Genomic DNA, 6,000 nt, shown 5'->3' on the forward strand with positions numbered 1-6,000 from the left:
TCATCCTCTTGCAAAGAGAGGCGTTGCCGTGGTTTAGAGGTTTGAAAAGTAAATCCACCCTGTTTTGATTTCCATCTCATGAATTTCATAACCAAAAATTAATCTGTGTGTGTGGAAAGGGTGTTAGGAATTTTAAAAAATGGAGGAGGTGGAGAGAAGTGTGGATACACTGAGGATACTGTGTAATATTGTTGTGGATAAGTAAAATACCTTACTGAATCTACATGAATCTTGTTCTCATGCAAGGCATAAGTCAGTTTTTATTTTATTATCAAATCTGAAATGGAACATTCTGGAGTTAGCAGCTTGCCTACCAATGAGACTTGATAGGGGATGTAAGTTTGGATCTTTGTTGATTGTTCAGTGCTGACTGACACCCAGAGCACCTGACAGGAGAAGGAAAAATAACTACCATGTGCCAGAGAGAGCTTCAAGGATGTTCTCTGTTGATTTCTTTAATGAACGACCTGTTCTGGCTGCATTTAAAATCCTTCCTTCTGGCTAAATATCTCCAAATATGTATTCAAATATTAAATAAATAACTGGATCAAAATATAATGTTTCCTTCTTTTAAAAAAAAAAATGGATCTCTGTTTCCTGGAAAAATAAAGAAAAGAGTTGCTGTGCAAGCCTACCAAATCACATGCTGTTTCCAACCATTACTTGCTTTATAGTGAGCAATTGTACTTTCCTTTGTATTCAACCCCTGAAGAAGAAACCATTGAAATTCTAAGTGCCCATACTGCAGGTTTTAATGTCTTTCTTTCACAAGTACACAGGATGTACCCACACACAGAGAAATGCAGTCTAGCAGCCTATTTAAAAGTCATGCAACGGCACCTCCTTCTCCCCATGAATATGATGTAAGCTTCACCCTCTTGTATATTCATCTCTATTCCTCTTTAGTTTTCCTTATACTGTAGATGCTGAAAAACATTTTTTGTTTTGGTTTTATTCGCTCCGTCTCCCTGTTCCTCAACTCAATATTCAGGTTTTTAACCGCCTTGACGATTGCAAGTTATAGGCATTATTGGTTAAATTTGCTATGTTTTTGAAATCAGAGTCTTCGCAGTCACTGGAGGAGTGTGGTCAGAGGGAGTAGGAGTGGAATGGTTGTTTGACACTCCCCAGTGAGAGGTGGAGACTAAGGTGTGTGTTTCATAAAACTCATGAGCCCACTTTGACTTGTGTTCTTCTCTCCTTTCCTGTCCTAGACATGTGCTAAGGTTCAAGGGAGAAGCACTAGGATACCCAGGTATGGGAATCTTTTGAGGTTCAAGAGGATTGTAAGACTGAGAAGATAAAAGGTTAGAGCTGATGAATGAGGATTTAGTTTCAACCCCAGGTTTCATTTTAGAGTGCCTTAAGTGTCTACTGAAGTGGAATTGTATTTGTCCGTTAAGGAGAAGAAATGGATTCAACAAGTTATCTGCTTTTTTTTATTTTAACTGCTTGAAAGAATTAATTTGTCTCGAGAAATTCAGGTACCAAGAAGGGGAAGAGCCCAGGAAGGGTCCCATCTCCATAGAGTACGTAGACTATGAAGAAACGTCTACTGAAAGCATATTTGTACTGAACTCTAAACTCCTGTTTGCCTTATTTTTTTCTGCTTGTCTTATAGCTGGAGGAGGAGTAACCTAGTGGTTACAGCAGTGGGTGGGGAGGCAGGGTTCAAAGTCCATTGATGCTCCTTGGGCAAATCACTTCACACGCCATTGCCTCAGGTACAAACTTAGGGACTGATTTGCTAAGCATTTTTCTTATAGACACAAAATGGGAGAAAACCTTTAGTAAACAGGCTTCTTAGACTGTAAACCCTCTGGGAATAGGGAAATGCCTACAGTGCCTGAATGCAGCTCATTTTGAGCTACCAATAACAAGGTGTGGGCTAATTAAAAAGAATATATAATAATCAATCAATTCACTAAGTTAACCAGTAAAAAGATATATTTTCCGAGCACCCCAAAACCGATGTGTGAGGGTTTTCTTTTTGGACAGAAATTTGACCAGAAGACTTCTAAAGCCAAAGGGCTCTGAAAGACTGTCCTTTCCTCCTGTCAGGAAGAACCCCAGGGAGAATGGAGTGCTTACTCACCCCACCGATCCCAACTGGATCCCTAAGTTCTACTAGCTGGCGGAACAGGGACTACACATATGTGCACAGAGGAGAGTGACTACATCTTCTGGCAATGAGAAGGTTATGTGTGTTGGGAACTTTGCAGAGGCTGATTCTTCAGTAAACCACTTAATTAGGACAGCTGAGTTATCTTTGATCTTTGTTGAAACAACCACCCTGGGTGCAATGAAATAACAGAGAGAAGAGAGAATCTGCTAAGTTCAGGTTGCCCAGAACTGAATGAAGAGGTATGTCTTCATCTCTTGACGTTGATCTTGATTGATTTTTCATTTTGTCCCATTTTCAGTTTCTTTGTATTTTTTTTTTTTTTTTTTTTAGAATCGTCTTTATTTCCCCACCCCCATTCTGCCATGACTGCATTATGGGATCTTTTATCACCAGTCTGGAAGATAACTAAACAAGAATTTCTACCTGTGCGTGTTTGTCCTGGTACAGAATGACTGTAGACCTTTGCTATGAGTACTGTTATTTTCACAAATTGTAAAGTTCCAAAATATGCTTTTATGGTTGGTTCACTGACTAAGGACCCATTGGTGCTCAGGTGAGTGAATTATTTTTGTAACACAGATGTACAGATACCTGGAGGCAATATGTTCAGAGTAATAACTCCTTAAATTTTATAAACAAATGGTGCAAAAAATACCCATCAAATGCTGCATAAGACTATGCAGAGTATTGGAATTGGCAGCTGTACTTTTCTTCATCTTGTGTAAGCTTTAACTAAAAGAAAGGAGGTAGAAAATGAGGCCCTATGGATGCAGTCAGCTGTGTATCAGCAGTGGTGGTGGTCTGAACTATTGCTGAACGTTTGAGCATGGGACAATGGCACAGTCTGGTCTGACTATTATCAGCTGGCATTTTCTGGTTAGCTTCCCCTTTATCTGAGCGCACAATATGAGCCTTTATCACTCTTTCAGCATTGTGACTCTGGAGGAATACATCTAGCTTTCTCTTTCAGCAGGCTCTGAAAAGGTCAGCCTGCTCATTTCTTAGAGGCAGGACACAACATTTTTCTTTCTGCCCTAGAAAGGTGGGTCCTACATCCTTCGGAGTGCCTTGTGTGCAATTAGACATGGTATCATTCCAGAAATCTGCAGCCAACAGTGATTTCAGTAACTACTTCACAGGCAGAGAGGACAGATTCCATACTGGGGTTTCTACTGTGGGAACTGGCAAAAGGCAACCCCTGAAAATCTCAGCACTGGAAAGGGGGAGAGGTTGCCCACCGTGCACCTCCTAAGCACCAGAACACGTCTCATTGGCAGATGCGCAGCACGAGGTGAACTTCCTCCGAGTTTGTAAATCTGAATTTTTCTAATCACTCGTGAAGATTATTTTATCTGAATATGCTATGTGTATGTTTGGGTTTTATTAAAAAATGACTTTGCACCATTGTGTACCATGGAAAAAAAATATTGAATAGGGTCGTATGTACCATGTTGCTTCTGTTTTTCATTTGAATGCATTTTTGTAGTTTACAATTTTACACTTTTTCATGATAAAAGATGTGCCCATCATATTGTTGCTATACCACCTGTGTTTAAAAATCTCCTTCCCTGAATCCTCATTTCAGTTGCTCATCCTATGTTTGTTTTTTACATGTATCAGTGTAATGCCTGCATCATGCAGAATGATCCAATATACTTGACTTCATGATGATGGAGTCGGCACAGAGGGAAGAGATCTCACAAGCTTGATACACTAATATCTTCTCAGTGCTGACATGAAAATCAGAGCAAGAGAGATTTTGTTAATGTGGGGATTTTGTGTAGCTATCTTCTGAATAATCTAAAAAAGTAAAAAATATAACACTTCTTCAGTCTTTAGCTATACCTCATTGAGAATGTCATGTTTACCTCCAAGAACCCACATTACTGTTTTATGGTCTGGTTATCACTAAAATCAATATCAGCACTGTCACTGATTAATATAATAAATAGTATCACTAAAGAGGCCAAGGACTGAATTAACACAAAGTTCGACTCTGCTGATACCCTACAGGTGGGCCTTCTGGAATAGGATCAAAGCTCATTTGAAAGGACAGTATAGGAATCATAACCGTCTTATTGATAATAACTTTTCCCAGATTTCTGGCTTCTAAAAGAACTCATAATATTGAATAAGGCCCATAACATGTTTCTCCCTATATTATACTCATGAGTATTTTCTACTTCAGCCAATCATGCATTCATCACAAACATGACATTAACCCCTACTTCTGGTTGCATTAGTGCAGGAGCAAATAGAGATTTTAGGGCCATTATCAAAACTCTAAACTCTCTCACACAGGTTTCTGTGAGCCTAGGGCCGGGTTCTTTTACTGGCAGGAGAGAATTTCTCCTCCAGGGCCCCGAGTAGCAGGGGTTAAACTGTCTCTGTTACTTGGAAGAGGTAGAGGGTTCCTTTTCACGTGTGTGATGTGAATGCCAATCAACAACTCAGGAGACTCTGGTGGAGTGTTCAAAATACATTTTACTGAAAGTATTCTTAAGATAGGTCCAGGGCACTGTTTGTATCAGTTCTTAGTGCCATAGATGGCATTTATAGCTCTTAGTCTTTCCTCTATCTGTATAAGGGCTCTTTTACCAGGGCAAGGGAAACACTCACACTCCAGAGTGTGGAAAAAGTGAGGCTCCCAGGTGGCATGGGGTATCCTTGTTTAGGCAGAACCCCCCCCTCAAAATGGTGAGAAGAATGATAGTCTCTGCACAGGGTCCTTAAATATCTCTTCCCCAGGGTGCAGACCCCTGATGGGGGTCCTCAGAAAATATCAGAATGGTTTACTCACAGATCTTCAGAATGTCTCTCTCACTCAGGATCCCTCACTGGAAAAAGGAGCCAACCAGGAACAACAGAGCTCTCTCAATGTTCCTCCTTTAGGGCAGGAGGGTGACAGCAACATTTTCCTCCCATCTCTTCTATACAAAAATCTCTTTTCTCCAAAACTGAATCCAAACTCCAGAGTCCACTTGCAATGGATCACCATTGAGGGTAGAGAGGGGCAGATCTTCCCTATCCTAGCCCCCACAGGGAGAGACCTCCCTATAATCTCTCTCCAGGACAAAAAAAAAACAAAAAACCCAGGGTCTCACAAGGTTTCCTACAACTAAAATTGGAAAAATCCCAAAAGATAACCCAGAAGGCAAACCCAACCAACCAAGCAGTGGACTGGAAAGGCAGCTTCCCAGGGACCACAAGCTAGAGTGCCTGAGCCCCAAAGGTAAGCCTAAAAATCCAACCAAAGCTAAAACTCTTTTGCTTCCTCTAACTCCAGACTCAAGTTGCATTGCCCCACTGTCTCAGAGAGAGCTTCTTTTATATCATATGGGGGATGGTCATCCCAGCACCCTGAAAGGGAGGGGCTGTTCTAAATGGTGCCTCCCTTAACTTACCAGAGGCTGCCTTTCCTAGCTCAAGGAGTTAACCTTTACTGGTAATGGATCCAAAGGATCATTAATTGACACTCTTTCTAAAAAAAGAAAAGAGAGAAAATGAAGGCACTCCCTCCTGCGTTCACAGTTTCAGTCACACTACTGGTTTGGGACTTTTTTCACTGGCAAAAACAATTATGTTCTTTCCAAGAATGAGATATGCAGTGTCATCAGGTTTATAACTTTATAGATTCCGAGAACTCCTCTTAGATGGCTGGGATTTAGACAAGTAATCTACAGATGCAAAGGCTTATGGCTTTGCTGTACCAGCATGCAATGGAAATGTTTTAACATTCCTATCTGTGAAGAGCTTGCCAAAACAGTTTAATGTTTCAAGAGCAATACACTGAGTTGGAGCTGGAAGAGTTCATGAAGCAGAAAATGAAGAAGCTCAAACCCAGAAGAAAATAGTTTTATTGGTCTACTTGTTCT

The 6,000-nt window shown here is 40.6% G+C and overlaps 1 protein-coding gene across 1 annotated transcript in view; it reads right to left on the reverse strand.

The window, feature by feature from the left end:
• Window positions 1-5,417, reverse strand: part of LOC115093130 (zinc finger protein 701-like) — a 135,775-nt gene extending 130,358 nt beyond the window's left edge. The window contains exon 1 of the mRNA XM_029604883.1: window positions 4,926-5,417. The gene's annotated coding sequence lies outside the window, so the exon portion shown is untranslated. The remainder of the gene's footprint in view (window positions 1-4,925) is intronic.
• Between the last annotated feature and the right edge of the window lie 583 nt (window positions 5,418-6,000).

This window comes from Rhinatrema bivittatum, chromosome 1 (assembly GCF_901001135.1).
Source record: "Rhinatrema bivittatum chromosome 1, aRhiBiv1.1, whole genome shotgun sequence".
Lineage (NCBI taxonomy): Eukaryota > Metazoa > Chordata > Amphibia > Gymnophiona > Rhinatrematidae > Rhinatrema > Rhinatrema bivittatum.